This window comes from Chiloscyllium plagiosum, unplaced genomic scaffold (assembly GCF_037043375.1).
Source record: "Chiloscyllium plagiosum isolate Xiang-an unplaced genomic scaffold, Cpla_swu_hap1 HiC_scaffold_14, whole genome shotgun sequence".
Taxonomy (NCBI): domain Eukaryota; kingdom Metazoa; phylum Chordata; class Chondrichthyes; order Orectolobiformes; family Hemiscylliidae; genus Chiloscyllium; species Chiloscyllium plagiosum.
The window spans coordinates 86,267,119-86,293,911 of record NW_028270152.1 but is presented as its reverse complement, the minus strand read 5'-3'; positions in this window follow the sequence as shown (position 1 = coordinate 86,293,911).

The following is a 26,793-nucleotide window of genomic DNA, read 5'->3' as shown; positions in this document are numbered from 1 at the left end:
AATTATAAAACCATGTCCAATCATTAACCTCAGTTCCATAAAATTGATTTTTGCACAACAGCCTTGCGATTTCATCAAAAACTTTTCTGAAAATCCAAACATTTTGCAGATATTGCTTTTTCATAATGTATGATTAAGTCAATTTCTCAAATATAATTTCAGCTCATAAATGTACGTTGAATTTATCTATGTTTAATTTCAGTCCCAATAATTTCTCCAAAACAATGCATTTACAATCCTGATACCTTCTCTCAACTTCAAACACTTCTCTTTAAACTTGTGTTTTATTCTTCTTGGTCCTTTGACTCAAACAACAACTGCTCTCCATCCAACTTGTTTTTGCCCCTCTAATCTTATACTTCTGAAACTTGTGCCTGTCCGCCTTCGCTGATCCAACGTCTCTTCGTAGCTGATATGCTCCATCCGAGGGAACAGTCTGGTGAATATTCTATGCAATTCCTCCAGCGTAATCAGATCCTTGATGTAAAGTGCTGATCAGGACTGCACAAAACATTCCATCTTTTGAAGATCCAAGATCTTTAGCTTGCCTGCAGTGTGGAAACAGAACCTTCGGCCCAGCAGGTCCACACCGATCCTCCAAAGAGCAACCCACCCAGACCCATTCTCCTGCATTCACCACTGACTCATGCGCCTAACACTATGGGCAATTTAGCATGGCAAATTCACCTAACCTGCACATCTTTGGACTGTGGGAGGAAACTGGAGCAGCCGGAGAAAAACCATGCAAACACGGAGAGAATGTGCAAACTCCACACAGACAGTTGCCCGAGGTGGGAATTGAACCCGGGTTTCTTGCGCTGTGAGACCGCAGTGGTAACCACTGAGCCACCGTGCCATCTTGTTATACATCTTATAAGTTATGTTTCGATGCATAAATGCTTAGCCTGCATTCCCGTGTGCCTTCTTAACTAACACATTACACTGTCCAGTAGTATTCAGGAATCTGTGGAGAAGCACCATCTGAGCTTCCTGGTGTGCTGCCATTCATTGAGTACACCCCTGTCTGGTTCCTTCTAACAAGGTGCAGCATCTCGTATTTATCAGAGTTTCATTCCATCTACCATTGATCTGCCATATTATAATTACTTCTATATCTGCATATAACATCAGAACTTCCTCCTCACTGACAACCAACTGGCCAAACTTTGTTCAAACACAAGCTTAAGTATCACACACTCCCCGCCCCCGCTAACTTTGCATCTACATAATTTATGAATACCACATATAATAAGGAATGCAGCACTGATCTCTGTGGTACACCAGGGTACACTGGTCTTCAGTGAAAACAAAAAAAAAACATCTACAACTGCCCTCTGTCTCCTGCCACGAAAACAATTTTCGTTGCAATATTCCAAGTTGCACTTGATGCAATGAGATTTTACTTTCTTTGTCAGTTTCCCATGTGAGGCTTTGTCAAAGGATTTGCTGCTAAACGTCAAAAAGGCCACATAAAAAAAGGATGATGAAGGAGCAAAGCTCGAAAAGCGAGTGTTTACAAATAATCTATTTAACTATAGCCTGGTCTTGGGTGGAATTAGCTTCATTTTTTCTGTTAAATTCATGCTGACAACCTCTGATCAGACATTGCCTCGATACATGTCAATCAATTTTCTCCTCCTCTGTCTTCTCCAATAGTTTCTCTAACACTGATCAGATTTGCACTGGTGTATAATTCCCAGGTCCGTGTCTACCACCCTTCCAGTAAAGCGCGACAGCAGCAGCTGTTCTCCAGTCCTCTGGCATCTCTGGCTCCCACGAGGACAGATTCGAATTAACCATTTGAGCGAGGACCCTTCCGCCCTTGTCTCCGAGAGCAGCCTGTGATAAAACTCATCTGTACCTGATAATCAGTTCAATTTTATACCAGAAAAAGCCGGCAATCCCTGCTTTCCTTTTTTTTGTATCAATCTATTGAACAGCTTCACAGTCCATCTCTGTCCCTGATGCTCCTTCGCCCAAGCCAAACAGATGAGAAGCACTCACGTAACAAACTATCAATTTTCTTAATCTTGACACACCAAGTTCCCCTTTGGTTTGTATTAGATCCTAATTGTTCCCTGATTATTCTGTTCATTTTGGTGAACGTGTAGACTTTTTTGGTACTTTTGCGTCAGTCAGTCCCTTTATTTGAATTTTCTAAGTTTTACTGCAATCACCTCTAATGCGTTGAATCACGATAAAACGCAGATTTATTTTCTCCATCAAATATTCTTTACTCTGTGAAGATAGACATGAAAGTAATTGTTTAATTTCTCTGTAATTTCCCATTTCTCTGCAAGAAAATGTCGTGTCCGGATAGTCACCGTTCCACACCTAACCCTGCCTTCCCTTCCCTTTCAGTATAGAGGCGTTTGGTCGTCCTTATGTTTCTTGTTAGTTTGCATTCTTGTTCTTTTGGATTTTCTTTTAGGTTCATTGGTCCTACTTTCCTGGTCCCAAATTTCTCTGAATCCATAGTTGAACAGAATACGTGGCATTTTTGGCGCTGATTCCTTTGATGTCATGCAATTTTTAACCTATTTTCATAACCATCGTTGAATCACCTTACTTTTTTGCTGTTTGCACGATAGTGGATAATATATATATAGTACATGTTACAGTGTTTATTTAAACAACGGCCATTCCTTGCCTTGCAATAAATCTTTCTCATACACTTATCCACATCACTGAAGACAATTTGTTCCTCATACTTTCATGCCTTGCATGAGTTAGGTTTATAAACACAATTTGAAATAAAAATTGTTTTGTATTCAGACGTCTTATAAAATCCAATTTTCTATGATCACTATTCCCAAAAGCTCCTTTTCAGCAGGGTTTTCAATTAGCCCTTCTTATCACACATCATCCAATCGAAAACTTTCTAATCTCTACCTCAGTGTTCATCAGACTCTGAAAGCAAACCATCTCATACACACTCATAAAACTCCATATCTCACAGCTATCGCATTCACTTGAGTTAACACGATTTAGGTGTAACATCAAGCTGTCAATTATTACAGCTCTACCCGCAAGCGTGTATGTCTATTTGCTGTTTTACAACATGATCGACATTTGTATTACAGTTTTGTCTTTGATATATAATTCACGTCAATATTTCCTCCTCCTTACCAGATTTTATGGAAGCTGAGCAACGTGAGCTCTGTGGAGATTAATGGCTGATTCATGTGAGCTGTTCATTTTCAGACCACAGGCCCCAATTATTTGCGACCTATTACTAGGATGAGAGGTTTGAAAATCTCACAGCCTTATTTTCAGATGATACTAAAACAGATGGAAAAGTAGGTTCATGAAATCTAAATGCATATAAAGTGCAAGTGGCCTTGGATAGTTTCGAAGAATGAGCTAACATATTACACAAAGAATAACGTGGATAAGTATGGGGTTATCGTTTTGATCAGAGGCATAGAAAGCCAACTTGTTGTGGAGAAAAGTTTACATGTCGAAGAGTTTACATGTCGAGGGGTGTGGGTGGCACTGTGGATATCACAGAAAAATCACCTCCGGGCACAACAGGCAAAGAGAAAGTCAAGTGCAATTTCAGCATTTACTGACAAATGAGTAATAAAGGAAGGGAAGAAGTGTTGCAAATCTGCAAAGGAATTACTGAGACCAGAACGGAAGTACTGTACTCCGGACAGATCTGGGGCCCTAACTGCAGGAGGGTTGCCGATGCAATTAATAAATTTCAGAGGAGGATCACAGAATTGATTGCAGTGATTAGAAGTTTGTCTTATGTAGATGGATTGAGCAGTTCAGGCCGAGACTCACTGGAGTTTTTAAGAATCAGAGGAATTCTCTTTTAGGTCTGGAAGATGCTTAAGTCCGTGTTTACTACCTCTAGGATCCGTTTCGGGGAAAATGTTGTTTGTCATTTTCATAAATGACCTGAATGAGGGCGCAGAAGAATTGATTCGTTGATATTCGGACGACATTACTTTCGGTGCATTTGTGGATAGTGTTGAAGGTTGTTTCAGCTGACAGAACGACATAGATGAGCGCAAAGCTGGGCTGAGAGGTAGCAAATGGAGTTTAGTGCAGAAAATTTCAAGTTGACTCACTTTGATCGTGAAAACAGATTATTGGGAAAATGGTAAAATGCTTGGCAGTGTTGTTGAGCAGAAAGGTCTTGATGTCCACGTGCATAGATTGCTGAAAGATGCCACCCAGGGTAATAAGTATTGTTGAGAAGGCGTACGTTATATTGGCTTTCATTGGTAGAGGGATTTAGTTTCAGTGTCATCAGGTCATGTTACAGGTGTGCAAAAGTCTGGATCGGCTGGACTTCGAGTATTGCAGTGCACCTCAGGTCACCACATGATAGAATGATGTGGAGGCTTTGGAAAGTTTTCCGAGGAGATTTACTAGGATGTTGCCTGGTATGAAAGGAAAGTCTTATGGGGAAAGTAATCCGGAGTCCAGTGCGTTTTCGTTAGAGGGAAGAAGGTTAAGCGGTGACTTAATTCAGACATAAAAGGTACTTCGAGGATTAGATAAGGTGGACCGTGAGAGCACACTTTCTCAGCTGGTTATGGATAGCACGAGGGGGCATAACTATAAATTGAGATGTGGGAGATATAGGACAGATGTCAGAAGTAGTTTTTTCACAGAGATTAATCGGGGCTTCGAATGCCCAGCCTGCAAAAGTACTAGAGTCACCAGATGTAAGAGCTTTTAAATGGCCTTTGGATAAACACATGGATAAAAATTGGACAGTTTATGTTGAATGGGCTTCAGATTGTTTTCCAGGTCGGCTGAACAGCGAGTGCAGAAGTGACTGTAATGTGATGTCATGTTCTATGTTCTTCGGTAAAGGCGATTGGCAACGTACGTGTGGAGTGGATATCTCCTTATGTTGGCCAAACTAGAACAAGAGATCATAGTTTGAGGATAAGGTGGAGTAGACTTAAAACAGGGGTGTGGAGAACGTACTACAATCAAAGGGTTGTGAACCTGTCTCGCTCAGAATCCCAGAATGCCGTGAATGCTGGGAGATTGAATAATAAAGGGATTATAGAGAGCGTGTAGGAACGTGGAACTGAGGACGAAATGACTTCAACCATGATTGCATTACCAGGCTCGAGGGGCTGAATTTCCGACTGATGTTCCTCGTTCTTCTTCAGCCGTTCGAATAAATCACACAGGAATGGTGGAGTCCTGGTTACCAAACAGCAAGTAGGCACTCGGTAGAATTCAGTCTTAATCAGTACCACAGACCGAAACCAGTCGAGTGACGCAATAATCAGTGCTGGGTCCTCAAGTATTTACAATATACATCAATGATTTGGAGGGGTGGAACAGATGTACTGTCGCTAGGTTTGGCGACGACACTGATAAGCAGGAAATTAAAATAATAAGAGAAGATTGAGAGTCTGCAAATGAATATAGACAATGAGTAAAGTCAATGGATAATAGTTTTACAGGTGGAATTTTGTGTGTCGCATAACTTGTGATTATTTAAGGACAAAGGGAAGACATTATATCACTGAAACGGGGAGCGATAACAGGACTTAGCGAAGCAGTATATACTGGAGGGCTCACTCTGACCTGTTTTGAAAACGGAATTGTTTCTCCGTCACGCTGTTGGTCTGTTCTATAACATTCACAGTGGTCCCATTGCGCCCAGTACATAGATGATATTTTGATGTTTTTGGTTGGCCGTTGTGAGTGGCGAGGGGGGGACGGTGTTTTGTACCGTTTATCAAGGGAATGAGCAAGGGAATCGTGGAGACGCGAAGACGATGGGAATGACATACGACTTCTGAATGAAGAGGCTGTGGCTGCTGCCACGACAGTGAGTATTCTCCAACATGCTCGACTGTGCATGGGCACACTGTAACATTAATGGAGTGAGTTTCCTTCACTTCCCGACCTTTCCATATTGACATTGGTACTCTGCAGCACCATGTATACTTTCGGGAATCCACCTATACTGCGAAAACAAGGATATACCCTGCAGCTCCCTGCTGACGTAGAAAACATTGTCTTCATCTCACCCACCATATATGTCCTTCGTTACTGAATGGTGACATTGATGTCGACAAACTGGGAAATATGCCACCTACTTCTACCGGGAAAGCTCCGGATCATAGATGCTGAATGTGTCGGTAAACCTAACAGCCACTGGCAGCACCGTCCTCCCCCTAGTTTGAAGCTGCAGGTCGCGTTGAAGGAAGTGACACAAATCTGTCAGCAGCTCCTTGTTCAATCAGGTCCCCTCACACTCTATTCCTGGGTTACCTACAGCTTGGGAAACTATTCTGTGAAACCCTATGATTGTTACGGCAGATCCCTTTCTCCACACGCACTCGCCCCATGGTTTATCAGCTTCCCCACTCTGCTGTTTCCACTCCATTTGTTGTTTATATTGCAGACCCAACTACTGTCCAGAGTTGAGTCACCAAATCCTCACGTTTCCCTGAATATCTCAGTACAATTTCCAGGAAACCATCCTCAGCACCTCCACAAAGCTTTTGATACCAGAAGTCAGTGAGAAGCCCCTCAGCTCCAAGTTGTGGACCTGGCCAGACGCCCTCAAAATATATTTGGACGGAAGCCTCGACTCTAGCTTTTCTGAATTTTAAATTTAGATGTGAACTGGATGTTGCAGATATGTTGTGACAAGCCAAAGCAGTTGACGTTAAACAAAACATAATCTAGTTAAACCCTCTTGTCAAAATAAAAACAAACAAGATGACAAGTTGGGATACTGTATATTTTAGAACACTTACAAAAACAGTAGATACAATACTTTCTACTAATTAACTGTTCCAATACAGTATCACGCCATATACATACCCCTTGGTAAAAAAGATAAATTCAAAAACGGAATCTTACTTGCAGTTCTCCAATCCAGGCAGAAACAATATCATGAGAGGTTTCAGAGAGACTGTTGAAGCTTCCAACCATTCTGGTACTCCTAACAGCTTCTCAGAGGTGCAGCTAAAGACAAAACGACATGACTTGATCTGTGAGAGCTGGCCACTGCCCTTCCATCATTACCAGCGCTTTATTAAAACCCAAAGAATTCCTAAGTTATTTACATAAGCCGTGTTCATGCGGCAGCTCTGCACTGCTGCCTTTAAGACCTCACTTTAAAAGAAAACTTTGGAGAAAATAATATTTTTAAAGTGACCGCATCTTCACATCACCCCCTTTAAAATAAAAGTAACCATCAATACACAAAGATGGCTTCATTTTCAAAAGTTTATTCTTCGTCGATTCGTAAACTGTAAAGCATATATAATACTTTGATTCTCAGCATGCAAACATTCTCAACTAGATTCTACTTCAGCCAGTTTACTCCTGCTACAGAACATCATAGTTTTTCATCATCCAACTCTCGACAACGAGTGGGAATTATGTTTTCTCATCCAGTCGCCTTTTTAATTGAAAGTAGACTGGATTTTTTTCTCTTTAAATTTCTTGCAAAGCTTGAAACGGTTATGATCAGGCATGTATTTGTCTCGGCCATGTTATTGGCAATTAAAATGCTGAAATGTTGCAATACCAACACCACCCTCAAGGTCTCCATCTCAGTTGTGGAATATTTATCTTCATGATTTCCCCAGGCATGCCAATCTCACTTTACATAATGGAGCCTCTCTCATCGCTCCAACAGCCCTTCTGAACGATGTGTCTCCTCATAGGCTGCTAGAGAAAGTGGTGGAGGCGAGAACAATTGCTATATTGAAAAGGCATCGGGATGGGAATGTGAATAGGAAAGGTTTGGATGTATATGGGCCGGATGCTGTTAGTTTGGCATGAAATGGCCTGTTTCCATGCTGTACTTTTCTATGACGCTATGACTCTGTGACTCAACATCATAGATTTATATGCTTCCGTATCTCTTAATACTGTAACATCTTTCCCTGATATTGCTGACCTATGCCAGTAAACCTTCCTCACGGAGGTATATGGTTTCAGAAGATCGGGCGCATTCTTCTCATCCAATCTCCGATCAGGTTGTAGTTTATGGTGCACCTTTATAGCTTCTACTGTGCTTTCCTTTATAACTTCAACGAAATTCACTGGCTGAACCTTTTGTCCTCCATCTGTCTTCCCAGTGCTTTTTCTAACTCGCCAATGCTGTGATTTCCTCTGGCCTACTTTATTGCGGCACGGTAGCACAGTGGTTAGCACTGCGGCTTCACAGAGCCAGAGACCCGGGTTCAATTCCCGCCGCAGGCGACTCTCTGTGTGGAGTTTGCACATTCTCCTCGTGTCTGCGTGGGTTTTCTTCGGGTGCTCCGGTTTCCTCCAACAACCCAAAAATGTGCAGGTTAGGTGAATTGGCCATGCTAAATTTCCCGTAGTGTTAGGTGAATGGGTAAATGTAGGAGAATGGGTCTGGGTGAGTTGCGGGTCGGTGTGGACTTGTTGGGCCGAAGGACCTGTTTCTACACGGTAAGTAATCTAGTCTAAAAAAAATTGCAGTGATAACACCTGAACTTTTTTAAACTTCCTTTTCACCTTCAGAGGTTTCATTTTTACGCTGCGGTAAGCGGCCTTCATTATCTTCAATAACATTTAATTTTCCCTGACCGCCTGCGGATTTTTCTTTTCCTCCCTTACGGAAGCTAAGCATCAATTTATGGAAGAATTCATAACCATCCGCAACTTCAGCATTTTATCTTGCCATTTTAACTCGCTGATCTTTCACATGACTTCTCATGACCTCGGGAAGTGAATGTTTGAACTTCTCCAATATAAGAATCTCTCCAAGCGCGTCGTAGGTTTGCTCTATTTTTAATGCGCTTATCCACCTATCAAAATTCCTTAGTTTAATCCTTTCATACTCAATGTGCATTTAACCAAGGTCCCTTCTTCGTTTCATGAAACACTGTCTGTATGGTTCTGGATTAAGCTCATATGCATCTCAGATGGCTTTCTATGCCTCCTTAGACACCCCACTTGCCTCATCGTAGAGTGATGAAAAAACCTTAGTAGCTCTACTTACCAGCTTCACTTGAAACATCTTAACCTCGGTGGTCGTTGGCGAATGCATTTGTTTAGATATTTTCTGAAATTACGTTATAAAGGCTTTGGCATCCTTTTTCATCAAACTGTGACAATGCCTGTATATAGTTATACAGATCGCCATGAGGTCTTTGGCTGCCATAGGTTATCTCACCCTCACTGTCGTCCTCTTTCACACTACGTTCTACCTTCATTTACGCCCTTAAATTCGAATTTCTTCTCTATTTGTGAACTTTTGAAGTTGAAACTCTATCTCTTTCTGTGCTTTTTCGCTCTCCTCTTTCTGATTCCTCTCCTTTTTCTTTTGACTATACTTCCAATCACAAATCAAACTGTTTCAACTCCTTTCTATGTTCAGCTGCCTCATCTTCAATTGACGTGTCGCAATTTCCAAAGATCCAGATTGCATTTCCATCAAATTTAGTGCTGACGTGCGTCTGTATTTACCTATCATTTTCTACAAGCAAATGCAGCACTAACTGCAGCTTATCTGCCAATTCAAACCGTTGTCACCTCACCTTTCGTAAATCTGCCGAAGTCACTTCTTACACCGCCAGAAAGTCGAAGTGACTGGAAGAGCCATTACTACACAAATAGCTACTTAAAACAACCAAATTCATCACCCTGAAGAAATGATACGAACAAATACCACACACCTCCTTTGAGCAAAACAAACTTGCCATGCATATTCTACCCGTGTACCCATGTGTTTCATCTGCATGCACCAGTCTCCTATCACAATCGAAACATGTATAGTTTAAGTGAACTGGCCGTGCTAAATTATCTATAGTGTCCAGGGATGTATGGTTGGACGCATTAGTCGGGTGACATATAGAGTAATATGGTAGGGGAATGTTTCAGGGTGGGATCCTCTTCAGAGTCGTGGTGTGGACTTGTTGGGCCAAATTGCACTTTCTAAATAGTCGGGATCATAATCCTAAACCGAATTTGAAAATATCGATTTAGAAATATACCAGAGGCCAGTTTGCTATGGAGCAGACCAGACTGCCTCAAAATATTTGAAGACGATAGTCTGGACGCCAATATTTTCTTATGTTAAAAGTAGATGCGAAGTGGGAGTTCCAGATGTGGTGCGACTGCTCAAACTACTCAGCTTTAAACATAACACATTTTATTTAAACACACTAATAAAAATACATACAAAAATGCGAAAATTAGAATACCTTAACTGTTGGAAGACCTAACCATATAATCGATAGAGTACCTTCTACTAATGAAGTGTTCCACTGTATTGATATCACACAAACACACCCCTTGGCAAAAAAAAACATTCAGACATACATTCTTACCTGCAGTTCTCCAATCCAGGAGAAAACAGCGTCAAGAGAGATTTCAGACAGAGTAGCAGCAAGGTATCTTTTAATGATTCTAACCCTTGTTGGACCAGAAGCACCTGGTGATAGTTACAGGCAAATGAAAAGCGAAAGTCTGGTCTGTGAGGTTGGCCACTGTTGCCATTTTATTTTTTTAAATGCCCTAAAATCCTCCGAAGTTAATTACTCAAAACATTTTCAGTCAGCAGTCCAGCCTTTTGGATCTCTCTGTTAAAAAAAAGAGAGGAAATAACCTTTTTCAAAGTGGCAGCATTGCCACACAGGTTAGATGCCTGGACCATTATACTAATACTCGAGAGTATTCCTCGGTTTACTGAGTGCACGATCAGCTGAGAGGGCGAAAACACAGGCATTCAGTGGAGGGGGAAGATCACATTTCAAAGACATACATCAAACCTGCTGCAACCCAATATCCCAACATAGAGCACCACATGGGATAGAGTGGGAAGTGAACAATAGCCTGACACAGCATTGCAATGTTTCTGAGCTTCACAATGCCAGCACGAGGGAGCCAAATCCAAGGCCAGAGACAAATGAGGGACAAAAAATGACGTTAAACGTAGAAACAGATAAATAATTAACTGTGAACATGTTGTGAAAATATGGAGAAAATGACAGGGCACTGGAACTAAGTGGAGGACTGAGACCTTGATGGATCCAATCACAGCAACGGAAACATTGAATAAAGGCATTGCCCTCTGAGAGGAAAAATTTCTTGCATCAAATTCTGAACACCTCAAACAACAAAAACTGTGACAAGCTGTCAAACCAGCAAGGAAAGCCCTGCTGGTTATGCTCGCGTGTTGGCCAGTAAAGTGGAATATCTGCCCCAAATCGGATGCATTGTAAATCTTTACCAGCATATCAGAACTGCACTCTGATTTTATTACTGTCTGGCACAAAATATTTGCACCACTTGCTGTGAGTGACAGTAAATGGGGCTCTCGCAAATTAATTAATCTTTATGTCCATCGTAACAATACAGGGAAGGGGTGTGTGTGTGAGTGAGTGTGTGCGTTGGCACTTGGGATGATTAAATGCAAATATCATGGTTTGAGACAGAATACACATGGAGGATAACAGTTTAAATCTGGATATCTGGCAGGGGTTGGGTAATTGACAAAGAGAAAGAGAGAGACCGAGGGAGGTTTCATGGACAGATTAGATACAATGCTTTCGAATATTAAAATAAAGGCAATACCAGACCCAATACCAATATAGATCAATTTGCGCAGTAATAACAGATAACTGGTGATTATGTTTTGATTTCTAGTCAGATTTGCTTCTGCCAGTTTGAAGCCGGGAGTGCCAGGAGGAGATTATTGGTATCAGTGAGACTGTATTTCAATGTTCAATGTTTAAATAACAAATGGGATAAACCAGTGAGATGTATTCTGGAGGAGTGAACAGATGAATATAGTCATGGCCAGTGCATGATGTTACAGATCAGCTCATGGTGAAAACGATCACAACAGTTGTGAGCCGTCTGCTTCAGTTTCAGATATTGGCAAGGGATTGGAGGCATCAGAATAAGGAACCGGAATTTGTAATCAGAACAGAGGACAGTGAACTTCATGCTCCCAGTATTAAACTAATAAAGGCATTGAGACAATGAACCGTGGTTCACAGCTGAAAGTGAGTTGTATCAACATAGAGACACTTGACTCACACTGCCAGAAGCAAGAAGGTATACTGTAACTGAACAAATTCGCTGACGGAATTAGTAGCGGACTATCGAGTGAATATCTGGATTCAGATCCTTAACAGGAACATTAATGGTGTCAGGAACTGTCGGTGAAATGAAAGAACAGTGTTGCAGTCATAACTGGTTTTTAGAAATAATGTCTGGATAGCGAGACTTACCAGGGACAGGTTAGGATAATAAAAATATTGAATAATGCAAAGAGTGTATTTTATCTGCGATAATATTGACAACCAATAATATGTAGAAAGACCCTAAAAAAAAGGATAAACTCCTGTCCATTGTTGAAACATTCCAACCTTTTGCACTCAGATTCTCATCCATTGTTATAACATTCCTATCTAATGTTCTCAGGTTCTGAGTTCTCCTCTCCTTCTTTCTGGAGCTGCTGAGCCACTGTTAGTCCTGTAGGTGATGTTCCACCTCATACTATGTAATAATAACACTTTGAATGGAGTCAATTTATCATTTAAAGATCAGTCCATGGAGACTGATCTTATGCACGGTTACTGAACAAACAGGCTCAGTTCACCATAACTTCTTTCCAACACTTTTCATATCAAAATAAAGGTTAACATTTACTCGGTCTCGATTGAATGGATGAGAGTTGTCGAGGAATGAACCACTAATTTTTTTTTAATGTTTCTTTCTTGTAGGTGGGAGTAATGCCAGAACACTTCAGAGTTGTACATGTTTTACCCTACTTATAAAAGGCGACAGGGATAAAGTAGTAGATCAGCTGCATCAAATCTCTGCTGGGGAAATTTCGAGATACATAACCCAAAGTATGATACTTATGGCCATTGACTTGGTGTGAGCCTCTCTGGTATGTTACAGAGGGACAAGAGGAGGCCATTCATCCTCTTGAGTCTATTACAGATGAACGGTAGGAGGTCTTTCAGTCTCTCGAGTAGGTTACAGAGGGACAGGAGGAGGCGGTTCAGCCTCTGGAGCCTGTTACAGAGGCTCAAGGGGAGGCCATTCAGACTCTCGAACCTGTTAAAGAGGAGCAGGAGGACGTCATTCAGCCTTTCTAGCATATTGTATAGTGACAGGAGAAGACTATTATGCCTCTCGAGTCGGTTCCAGAGGGATAGGAGGAGGTCATTGAGCCTCGAGATTCTGTTACACAGGGTCTTGTGGAGGCTATTCAGTCTACAGCCCGTTACAGAGGGACAGGAGGGGGGCATACAACTCTTCTAGTCTGTTGTGTAGTAATAATATTTCAAAATACTAATGGAAAATTATCCACCTGTTGTAAACATTAAAGATCGAACTTGGAGTAAGGCCAATTTTGAAAATGTTAGGCGAGCACATTGAAAGGGCGACTGGGAGATTTGCCGCTATTTGTAAGATTGGCATACCAGGTAGGTGAAGGGAGGGCAGGATTAGATTGCTTGCAGTGTGGAAACAGGCCCTTCGGCCCAACAAGTCCACACCAACCCTCCAAAGCGCAACCCACCTCGACCCACTCTCCTACTTTTACCCCTTCACCTAACACTCCGGGCAATTTAGCATGGCCAATTCACCCAACCTGCACATCTTTAGACTGTGGTAGGAAACCGGAGCACACCCACGAGACACGGGGAAAACGTGCAAACGCCACACAGACAGTTGCCCAAGCTGGGAATTGATCCCAGGTCCCTGGCGCTGCGAGGCAGCAGTGCTAACCACTGCGCCACCGTGACAAGCGACATTGCTACACTCTTCAAGACAAAGAAGGATGCATATGTCACATAAACAGAGCTGGGATCGAGTGAATCCCGAGAGGAATATAAGCGCTGTAGCAGTATAGTCGAGATAGAAGTCGGGCGGTAAATGATGTATAATCTTTTGAAATTGGAGTAACAAGGCATTGAAGACAGTCTGCAAATATATTATCGTCAAAAGATGAACTGGGCGGAGAATAAGGGTCCTTAAAGATCTGCATGTCTGTCTCTGTGTGGACTAAAAGAGAGGGGTGAGATACTAAACGAATATTTCATCCCAATACTCACTGTGGAGTTGGAAACAAGAGTGAGATTACTTGTAGAAATAGGTAATGATATATTGAAAACTATCGACATTACAAGGAGAAGTGATGGGCATCTTTAAAAGCATAAAAGTGATTAAATCCTGGAACCTGATCAGTTGTATCCCAGAACTTTGTGAGAAACTAAGGAAGTGATTGCTGAGTTCTTTGCTGTTATATTTGTGTCAACGATTGCCATGGAAGAGATGCTGAAAGATTCGAGTGGAAGAATGTCATGCAATTATTTTGGAAAGTAAGGACATACTAGGGAACTGGAGACTGATAAGTCTGACATCAATGGTAACTCAGTTTTTGGTGAGATTTCTGAAGGAAATACAAGGACTGAAGAGTGTCTGTGTGTGGAAAATCGTCCTCATTAACTTGATTGAGCTTTTTTGAAAATGCGATGAAGAAGATTGATGCAGGAAAATCAGTGGTCGTTGTCTTAATTGAATTCAGTAAGGTGTTCGACAAGGCTCGACATGGTAGACTGATTGGCAATTTTAGTGACCCTCGAATTCAGGGAGAGCTTGCCATTTTGATGTCAAATTACCTATTGGAGACAGAGCGCGATGGTGGTCATTTGTTTATCGGACTGGAGGCATGTGACCAGTGATGTACGACAAGGATCAGTACCTGGTCCGGTGCATTTTGTCGCTGATACAATTCATTTGGATCTGAATATACGAGGTACAATTGGTCCGTTAGCACAGACTTCCGAAATTGATGAGGCTGTCGACAGTGTTAAGGTTATCTCAGCGTGCAATGGGACATTGATTCGAAGGGCTAAGGAGTGGCGGGCGGAGTTTATTTTACATAAATACAGGGTGTAGCATTTTTGTGAGATAAATCTCTGTGAAGAACTCACCTCTCTGGGTTAATTCTACTCAGAAGGAGCAGGCGGCGAAGGACAAGAGGATGCAACTTTGAGAGATACAGGATCTAACCAGTCGCTGAGAGTAAGAGATGAGAAAATTTACTCTCCGACTGATCTGTTCCCCGAGAGTGTGGTAATTTGTGGAAATATGGACAAAAATTTAGACTTCCCCTATGTAAGATCTGGTTGGAGTGCCATATCAAGACTGGGGAGATTACAGTGGAAGTAATTGAGAAAGTGTCAGTTCCAGCAAGCGAGCTTGTTCTTGGGAATGATTTTGCAGGATCCAAGGTGGGAAAAAGCATCCCTTGTTGTGGAGAAACCCAAGGAAGACCAAGAAACTGAGCAATTAAACAGAAACATGCTTGCATTTTCCCAGACTGTGTACTAACAAAATCTCACGAAGCAAAACATAAAGAGGAAATTGAAGGATTTGAAGCTTAGTTAGCGGACGTCCGGTTTGACGTCATGGTGCAAAAAAATTGAACAGGCCGATGTTCAGACAGAGGTTTTCAGACCGGAAAGGCGAAGCGACTTCCAACAGAGAGAGAAGATAATAAAAAAAGATAGATATGTGGATGCGTATTCCAAAAAACGAGGCCGAGGATATTCCTGTGGGTTATTATTTGAAAGACAGAATTCTACGATGGAAATGGAGAACACAGTGATTTAGTGCAGTGGAGAAATGGTCGAACGTGCACCAGATTGTGTTGCCAGTGGCAGATAGACAGCAAGTGGTACGAGTAGCACATTAACTAACTGTTGGTGGTGACCGAGAGGTAAAAGACTCAGGCAAAGGTTAAAAAAATTGTATTGGCCTGGAATGCACAATGATATGGTTTACTTTTGCCGTATGTGTCATACATTCCAAATGGTAGGTAAGCCACAGGCAGTAATAAAACCAGCACTTCTGTTTCCAATTCACGTATTTGAAGGACATTTCATACACAGTATATTTATTTATGTCGGTCCCCTCACCAGAACTAAATATGGGTACCAGTACCTTTAACCAATAATGGATGACTCTCATAGATTTACAGGCCATCCATTATTGAAAATCAAGGCAAAATGGTGCGAGATAATTCGTCGCTTTCTTCACACGGCATGCGCTACCCAGAGAGATTCAGTCGGAACAAGAGTCAAATTTTACTGCTAGGCTGTTTAAGAAGGATACTGATAGCTTAGCTATACAACACTTTAAATCCAGTGTGTATCATCCTGAATCCCTGGGAGCATTGCGAAGGTGGCATCATACATTGAAGACCATGTTAAGAGCATACAGTCAGTATTTCCCGAGTGATTGAGATAAAGGCTTCCCATTCGTACTGTTTACCAATAGATGCCCCAAATGAATCTACTCAGTTCACTCCCTTCGCGTTAATGTTGGGGCATGAAGTGAGAGAAACTTTGAAATTAATTAAAGAAAATTTCGAAGCACCAATATAGGATGTAGCAGACTTGAATTACGTATCAGAGTTGAGGAAGAGATTTAGAGGTATTGGTGAGTTAGCGAAGCAGCAGACAAAGGAGGCAGAATATAGAATTAAGCAGGGAGCAGATAAAAGTTCTGACGCTCTGACCTTTTCCAGTGGGGATGACGTATTATCATTGTTACCACTGATTGTAGTTCATTTCGAAGATAAGTTTAGTGGTCCCTATCAAATTGAAAAACATTTTGAGTCAGGTGTACTATCAGGCAGTGATGCCAGATAGGAAAGAAAGAATGGATGTAGGTTTGCTCATTGAGCTGCAAGGTTCATTTCCAGACGTCTCGTTACCCTCCAAGGGAACATCTTCAGTGGGCCTCAGGCGAAGCAATTCTAAAAATTCGTGCTTTCTATTTACATGTTTGGGATTCTTGATGTCATTTCCTGTGGTGATGTTATTACCTGCGTTGAAGTCACGTCCTGTTCCTTTTTCAGGGGGCAGTAGACGCGGTCTAACTCGAGTCACTAACTCAAAGAAACCCAAACATATAAATAGAGAGCAAGAATTTTCAGCATTGCTTCGGCTGAGGCCCTCTGAAGATGTTACCTAATACGGTTATGAAATGTCTGGAAATGAACCTCGCATATCAGCGAGCAAACCTACATCCAAAAGCACAACCTGAGCTACAAATCTTCTCAAAAACGGCGAGGAAAGAAATAATTTTGCCATGTAAATCACATGAACACGTTGAAACCGTATGATATGAAGTTAAAGCACTGGAGAAAAAAAAACTTGCTAGTTACTGTCCCACAGAGAGAGGAATCAAATCCAGATGTTGATGAGTGGACAAGTTTAGTAAACTACCTGTCCCAGGAGCGAAGAACACAGTTGCAAGGTGTGTTACAGCAGTGTGAAGACGTATGTGGGAATAAGATGGGGAGGGCTAATGCTATTGTGCATGGAGTAGACGTGGGGACTTCTGTTCATATGAGACAACAAAAGGTCAACGACGTAACAAAGTCGAACTGGTACCCAACACCGCCATTGAAGGACTGCATGAATAAACTTGGAAAAACCAGTTGCATCTCAATGTTGCAATTCATGCGTGGTTATTGGCAGGTCCATTTATCAGGAAGGCAAAAGATGTTTCTGCCTTTGCAACCCCGAATGCGCTGAATAAATTTAAAATAGTGCGCTTCGGAATGAGGAACGCACACGACACTTTCCAAGGAATCATGAACAGAGTTGTGACTGGGCGAACAAACTGTACAGACTGTTTGGAAGTTGTCTTGATTTTCAGTGTACATGAGATGATTACCTGGTACATTTGAGCTCTTTTACCGATTAAGAGAAGCAAAACTGGAGGTAAGCCAAAACAAAACTGAATTCGCGAAAGCAGAGGTGAGGTTCTTGGGACATCACACCGTTCATAGAGGTTTGACGTCATGGAACACAAAGACGAAGGTCATTGCGGAACTGACACGATCATCCTCGAAGAAAGAGGTGCTTCGAATCTTGGGACTGAGCTGATTCTTTTGGAAGTGTATTCCAAACTTCAGCAGTGTATTTGCACCGTTAAAAGATTTGCTGACGAAGAACACAAAGTTTCGGTGGTGAAAACAATTCGAGGAGGCATTCGACCATTTAAAAGCAATATGAATCATAGCACTATTTTTAGCTATACCAAACTTTTTGAAGCATTTCAAAGTAGCCATCGAGGTTAATGCAATAGGATTTGGAGCTGTCCTGCTGCCGAATGATGATGGTAGGGTTAAACTGCCAGATGTTTTCTTTTCGAAGATTCTTAACATCCACCAGAGAAAATGCTCCACGATCGTGAAAAAGCTATTTAGCTTGGTACTGTCCTTACAACATTTAAATGAGTGTGTCATGAAAAATGTTTCGGCGACGATTGTGTACATAGCTCGCAATCCTCTTACATACATGGAGGGCTGTAAATGCAATAATATGAGACTATTTAATTGGAGTCTTATGTCACATACATTAATTAGCATATCGTACACGTTGCAGGTTGAAAGAATGTCATCGCAGGTACGTTTTCGCGAATTTAACTAAAAAAGTATAGAGAGATTGGTATCTATCCAATGTTATATACATTGGAAGTAGTCCAAATGAACTTAAATTGAACTTATATGGATGTCATGGCAATGCTGTTAAAGAACACAAAAAAATGAAGCCATCTTTCCATTATGATGGTTCGTTATAGTAGAGCTGAAGGAATTAATTAGTTTAATTGTAAAGAAGTGAGTTGTAAATAAGTGTTGCCGAATCTTTTCTTTTGGCTTTAAAAATTAAATGGTTATTTTACTTTCACTTCAGTCAGGCGTTCAACAAGTTTCCCCATGGGAGACGTTTAAGCAAGGTTAGATCTGATTTAATACAGAGAAAACTCGCCAATTGGATGCAGAACTGCCTCAAAGGTAGAAGACAGAAGGTGGTGAAGGAGGGTGTTTCTTTTCTTTTCAGTCTGTAGCCCTATGACCAGTGGAGTGCCACAAGGATCGGTGCTGGGTCCACTACTTTGCAACATTTATATAAATGATTTGGATGTGAGCATAAGAGGTTTAGATAGTAAGTTTGCAGATGACACAAAAATGGGATATGTAGTTGGTATCAAAGAAGGTTACCTCAGATTACAACGGTTCCTTGATTAGGTCGGCCAATGGGTTGAGAAGCGGCAGCTGGAGTTTAATTCAGATAAATGCGAGGTGCTGCATTTTCGGAAAGCAAATCTTTGAAGGACGTATAGACTTAATGGTAATGTCCCAGGGAGTGTTGCTGGACAAAGAGCCCTTGGAGTGCAGGCTCATAGCTCCCTGAAAGTCGATTCGTTGTTAGATAAGATAGTGAAGAAGACGTTTGGAATGCTATCCTTTATTGTTCAGAGTACTGAGTACAATTGTTTGAATGTCATTTTGCGGCTGTACAGAACATTGGTTAGGCGACTGTTGGAATATTCTGTGCAATTCTGGTCTCTTTCCTATCAGAAAGATGATGTGAAACTCGAAAGGATTCAGAAAATATTTACAAGGATGTTGTCAGGGTTGGAGGATTTGAGCTGTACGGAGAAATTGAACACGATAGGGCTGTTTTCCCTGGAGCGCCGGAGTCTGAGGGGTGCCCTTATAGAGGTTTATAAATCATGAGTGGCATGGATCGGATAACTAGACAAAATCGTTTCATTGGGGTGGGGAGTCCAGAACTAGAGGGCACAGGGTGAGTGTGTGAGGGGAAATATATAAAAGAGACCTACGTGGCAAACGTTTCATGCAGAGGCTGGCACATCATGGAATGTGCTGCCAAAGGAAGTAGTGGAGGCTAGTAAAATTGCAATATTTTAAAGGCATCCGGATGGGTAGAAGAATAAGAAAGGTTTGGAGGAATGTGGGCTGGTTGTTGGTAGGTGGGACTAGATTGGGTTGGGATATCTGGTCGGCATGGACAAGTTGGACAGAAGGGTCTGTTTCGGTGCTGTACATCTCTTTGACTCTATGAATCTATTGAGATCTGGAATAGTTCTTTGCCTCATGAAGTTTGCCTCATGAACTTACGGCAGGAGGTGAACTTTGCTGTGCGTTTACACTGGATCGTAAAAGTGGGCTGGCTCGTACCTACAATAGCTTTAGAATGACCAATCTATTTTTTGACTTCCTTCGCTTTGCAGAAAATACCAGAATTTGTTTTCCCTTTGCTGTTAACAGCTGAACCAGTTAAGCTACATTTTTCAGATTGATAAATCAAGATTCGCAAAACCCATTGTTCAGTCAGTCTGAAAGAAGTGTTATTAGCTTGACAACAATTCCGGTACGTGTTGGAAGATATTATAATGGATAAGGCAATATACAGTAATTGGACCCTGAGAAACAATGCGAGATGCATTTTGTGGAAAGAATTTGTTATGAGCCTGTTGGGTTTTATTTGCTGGTGTGATTATAACGGGCAGAATAGGTAAGGGTGAGGAGAGGAGTGGTGTTAGGGGGATATGGTTCATTTGAATTGTCCAAATCTTGGGACAAGCTTCAATAAATGTGAAAGAGTAACTCGGGAGAGAAGAGGGCCACTTATTGAACAATGACGTCGACTGTGTGCGGAACCAGAGGAGATGTTTGCAAGATTAAAGAAAAGTTTCTTGTTGGGATTTACACTGGATAAAGCCATGGGAACACGGGAACTTATGAAAGTAAACAGTGATGTCTTGGAAAGTATCTACAACTGGGAAGAGAATTTGCTGGAGTCTTAAAACGAACGAAGGTTGATCATGCCTCAGGAGCTCGTTAGGTCTTACCCAAGATATTATGGGAAGTTCGGCAGTTGATTTCGGGATTGCTAAGAGATGTTTTTATTTTTAACACACCACGGTGTTGTGCCAGAAGCCTGGAGTGTGGCTAATGCTCTTTCATCAGTTATTGGTTGTAGGGAAAAACCAGGAAACTATACACAAGTGAGTCCAGTGATGGATACATTGTTTGAGGCGATTCAGAGAGAAAGGAGATCCGTGTATTTGGAAAGGCAAGGCTTCATCTGAGATCGTCAGCATGGCTTTGTGAGTGGAAAATCGTGTCTGACAAAACTGATTGATTCTTCGAGGAGGTAGCCAAGAGACAGATGAAGCCAGCACGGTCAACCTTATCGACATTGCTTCTACTTTGTCCTCAGCAACGCATTTGATACGTTTCCAAGATTTCTCGAACATCGAGTCAAAAGGAAAAAGGAATCTTAGTTAAGGTTGAGGAAACAAGGATACGACAGGGCAACACAGTGACTCGATGGTTTGCACTGTAACCTCACAGCACCACGGAACCGGGTACGAGTCCAGCCTCGACCGACTCTGTGCCGAATTTGCACGTTCTCCTCGTGTCTGCATGGGATTCCCAGGATGGTCATGTTTCTTCACACAGTCCAAAGCTGTGCTGGTCACGTGAATCAACCTTTGCTTCATTGGCCAAAGCTTTCAGGGTGTGTAGGTTAGATGCATTAATTAGTGGAAATGTCGAGTAATAGATTGAGAGAATGGGTCTGGTTGGGATAATCCTCAGTGTGTTGGTATGGAGTTGATGGGCCTAATGGCCTGTTTCCACACTTTACGCGTTCTATAATGGAAACCAGGAAGGAACGTAAGAACGAACATAAGAGAACAAGAAGCGGGTGTGAAAAAGCGTTTGTGGGTAGAATTCAGGAAAATTGCACGACATTCTAAATTTATGTGAAACAAGAGGATGGCCAGATTGAGGTTTAGGCTGTTCAGCTGTTCAAGAGAGGGAAGAAGGTTAATCCTGGGAATTACAGATCAGTTAGTCTTATATTTGTAGTGTGCAGCAAATTGTCAAGGGTTCTGAGAGCAGGATGCATTGAATCACTTTGAATACCGTAGTTGCATTCGTGATAGTCAGCACGGATTTGTAAGGATCAGGTCATGAGTCATAAATCTTATTGAATTCTTTAAGAATGTGACAAAATACGTTGGCAGCTTATTCAGAAAGTACGGTGGGTTTGGATGCAGGGACAGTAGGCTGGCGGGATAGATATTTGAATGGCCACTAGATGGTAGTAAACGGAAAGCATTCAACTGAATCACGGTAGCCAGTGGTGTCCCACAGGGATCGGTTCTGGGATATCTGCACTTTATGATTTTTATAAGTGACGTGAATGTGAATGTTGAAAAATCGGTTAGTAAGTTTGCTGATACATGTGGATCAGTGAGTGGTGGCAAGTGTAGATGGCTCTTATATGTTGCAACTGGACATTGTCATGATGCATAGCTGGGCTGAAAAGTGGCAGATGGAGTTTTATCCAAACAAAAAGTCTGAGGTGATCTAAGGATCGTGGGTACACGTCTATAGATTCCTTCAAAGTTGTCACCCAAGTAGATAGAGTTGTGATGAAGGCGTATGGGGTGCTGGCTTTCATTAGCTGTCGGGTTAAGTTCAAAAGCCGTGAGGTTTGCTGCAGCTCTACAGAACATTGCTGAGACCAAACTTGGAATATTGCGTTTGCTCCTCGTTCTCTCATGACAAGAAGAATGTGGAAGCTTGACGGAGGGTACAGAGAAAGTTTGCTAGGAGGCTACCTGAACGGGAGGACATTTCTTATGGAATAAGATTGAAGGCACTCAAGCTTTTCTCACTGGAACGAGCATGGTGAGGGTTGAATTGATTAGGGTGAACAAGATGATGAGTGGCACAGATAGAGTGAGTCGTCTGTGACGTTTTTCCCTCAGGCAGTAGTGGCTCTCAAAGGGGGATGTAGTTTCAACATGAGTGGAGGAAGATGAACAGGCGACTTCAGTGTTTGGTTCTTTACACAGAGTGGTCGGAGGTGGAGGGGATGCACTGCTAGTGGTGATGGTGCGATCAGATATGATAGCGACATTTAATGGACTTTGGGATAGGTAAATGGATGACAGTTAAATCAAGGATGTGTAAGTTACTTTGATTTCAGAGTAGATAAGCTGTTAGCACAACATCAAGGACCGAATAGCCTTGTGCTGTAATCTTCTATATTTTGTGTTCTATGCTCCATATGATAGAATGGGTAATAAGTTCAGGTCAATGTAAAACGTTATGGCATCTAGCAGGACCTAGTCAAATTCATACAAAATTGGAGACAGGGGTGGTGGGAGACATGTTATTTTTTTGACTGGGAACATGTGACCAGCGGTTTAGTATGTCCACTCTTGTTTGTAATTTGGATAAATGATATGATGGGAATCGTTTTCGTATTAAGTAAGTTTGTAGGTGACACTGAAACTGATGGTATAGTGGACAGTGAAGAAGATTGTCTATAATACAATAGTATTGTTAGAGTAGTGGAATGTAGAATAGCAAATGGACTTCAATTAGATAGGTGTATGGTGTTCCATTTTTCTGCAATAAACCAGGGCTGGACTTGTACAGGTAAAGTGAAGATCCTGGTAAGTGTTGTCAATCAGAGACCTAATGGTGCAAGTGCACAGTTCTATAGAAGTGGTGCCAGCTTTTGGAATGCTTACCTCATTGTTTGCAGCATAGAGAGTAGGAGTAGGAATATCATGTTGTGGCTATACAAGACAGTGGTAAGACCAACATAAAGCATTCTTGATCAGTAAGAAGAACACATCTGTTTCACTTGCATCCTCTAGAAAAGTACATTTCACATTCTTAACTGGTCTAGCTCACATGTGAATTCGGACCAACAGCAATATGGCTGATTCTGAGCTGCGATTGGTACGATTAGCGGTGTGAAAAATAATGTTGCTCCAATCAGTGGCATCCTCATCGCATGACTGAATAAATAAAAGTGCATGTTTCCCTACATTCCGCTGCAAACACTTCCAACTGAAGCAATTCCTTTTGGCTATGTAACAACGTTAAGGCCCTGACCACACTTTCGAACACTCTTATCACCTTCAGTACTTCCAACTCTCCCATCGTGTTGTGAACATTGGCAATGATCGCTCTTCGCACTGACCTCCTCTTGCTCGGAGATCCTTTGAAAACCCTTTTGCACTTCGTCACAAAACACTCGTTTCAGAATTGTTTGTACTTTTTGGTGATCTTCTAAGCTTAAAAATCTAATATTATCTATCATATCTTGAGTGAAGGATGGATGAGAATTTCTTGCTGTGGTTTTGGTCTGGTTTTGTGGAATGTCCTTTTGTTAAATGTTTTACACGGTTCCTTCAAATGCCTTCCACTGTTCATTTAGAGACACATTTCAGTCAGATGATCTGGTTTACTTTGGTCAATTCTCTCAAACTCATGTAACTTGCGATTTTTGTTTCTCGTTGTAGTGTAACGTTTCTGTGATTCACTTTATCCTTTATATTCTTTTAAACTGCACTTTATCAGAATTTACCGGAGGATCTCTCTGTGTAACAATGCCCTTTCACTCAGTTTCATCGCACAACCATCGATTTGAGATAGATCGGCCCCAAGCCAGTTGCACAATGTGCTATTTAAACAAACTCTGGAAAGAGAGACATTCGAAGAGGAGTTTAGATAATGTGTCTGTCAGTGTGATTGGCCCTGATTATGCAAGTATTGTAGTTTCCTAAAATTCTCTCAATGCCTTTGTTAAAAATTCCAATGAATTCCTGTCTAATGCATTGATGAGCAATGAATTGTTGTTAGGTGGCTGAATACTTTTCTGATGCTTGTGTCCTTGGCAAGTAGTAGCAAAAATTTGCATTCACACTGACTCGACTTCATGATCTGAGGGCAAATGCTTTCGCAGTAATGCCTTTATAACCCATTACTGTCAACGTTACTAATCCTGCTTTCACATTCTGCCTGAGATCCGGCCAGGCTGTATACCATTGAATATTTATGTCCCACCGTTTGTTCACCCTATAACCACGTCTCTCTGGTGTCTAATTTTCATTTGACCTGTGTCACAGATCCATCTACTTTATTGCAGAGACTTATTCCATTCCAAAAGAAATAGAACTGACTCTTTCCCATAGTTCCTACCACAAACCGATTCGTTGATGAGCAATTTTATTTATAATCTGCCCCATCATGTTCCATTCAGCTTGCCTTCAGCTATATCCTATGCTTTTGTGATACTTCCATTTTCTCTTTGGATTTAGAAAGCTCCTTTCACCTGAACCTTGCCCCTATGTGGTCTCTGGCACGTTAAAGCCCTATCCAGAAGACTACCGGTATGACTGGCTGGCATACTGGTCCCAGCACGATTCCAGTGTGGCTGTCGTGATGTTTGCTTTTAGTCACGTATGGGATTCAGGTGTCTGTGGCTGACCGGCGTTTATTATCCAGCCATAGCTATCCTTGCATTAAACGGCTTGCTGGGCCATTTCAGATGGCAATTGAGAAGCATGCACTTTGTTGTGGGTACATCATGTAGACCATTTGAGGATGGCAGATGATCTTCTGCAGCATTTGTTGTTTTTTTGTACATCGGAAATGGCTCCATACGTACCTGTGGATTGGTAATACAATCTTTAAAATTAATATTTTCAATTTCCATTTTTCTGATGGTGGGATTCCGTCCTGTGTCCCCTGAACATTCATTGTAATTTTGGACGCATGCTCTGGAAATAATATCACTAGGCCATCACTTCTCATTCTTGAATACTGATAAGTTGTGATCCATGAATACAGATATCTGTGCATTATGCAGCAAAATTCATTCTTCCTGCACAATTGGTGGATCATTAAATCTTCCTGAACGCTGGTGACATCACTCATTATCTCTGCATGTGTTATTCCTTACAGTGTGGGTCTAATTACTGACTTTATCAGTGTCTCTCGCTTTCTCGCACCTCCTCCAGATCCTGAGCCGACAGATTCCTCCCCTCCAGAGATTCAATATAGCACATGCCTGTTATGGAGTCTGGGTTTTCCAGACTTTTGCGATACTCAGTGCTATTCCACACGTGAAACCGTCACTGCATCAATGTAATTTCCTTTTCCCTCTATTTCTCAGTCTCCTCCAGGTACTCACGAAGTTTGTAACCCAAGACACTTCCCAACTGTTGAGTTTCTCGTCCATCAACTCATTAAAAATGGCTGGTCAGTCAGAAAGACAACGGGTGTGGTGGTCTGGAAAGTTTAATAAATCCTGAAACGAAGTAAGATCACTCACGGTGCACAGAGCATTGAGCAATGAGAGAGATTCAAAGATCGGCTAACAAGATATGATGGAGATGCGGTTTTGGAGGTGGAGTACAGTACTGATACACCACAGTCACCGCCCCTAATTTAAATTTGATTGTACTAACAGAGCGTAGGGAGTTCACAGTTATCAAACTCGGCCTCTGCTGTCTTACTGAGCATCAGTACACAGAGGTGAAAGTAGGCCTCCCATAACAGTGTGGGAATGCTGCCTGAGATCTTTATGCCATGCATTCCCTTTCCAACACTGTACACATGTTATGTCTCGTGGACCAGTAGCCTCAAAAATGTTTAAGCCTTTAACAGTTCCAGTCCCAGTAACCTCCTCCCTTGCAGGCAGTCCCTCCATATATTTGAAACATCCTGTATTCCAGACTCCTATTCTGATCGTTGTAACTTGCATTAGTATCTACAACATGTTTTTGGTAGTGTCTACAACATGTTCTTGGTAGTGGCCTCGTCCAATAACAGGAGATAGAGTCATGCAGCACAGAAACGGAACATTTGGTCCAACTCGTCCATGCTCACCACAGTTCGTGAAGTGAAAAATTCGTGCTTGCCTTCGTTTGGCCGATACCTCTTCAAACCTCATCTTCCCCATTACATCACTAAATGTATTTTACATGTTACAATTACACTTTTCACTCGCACTTCCCCCGGCGGTTCATTCAATACGTGCATATCCTCTGTATGGAAAATGTCCTCCACCAATCCTTTTTCAGTCTTTCCTCTCTCACCTCATGTTACTGCCTTCTAGTTATGGACTCACCTACCCTGGGTAAAGACTTTTG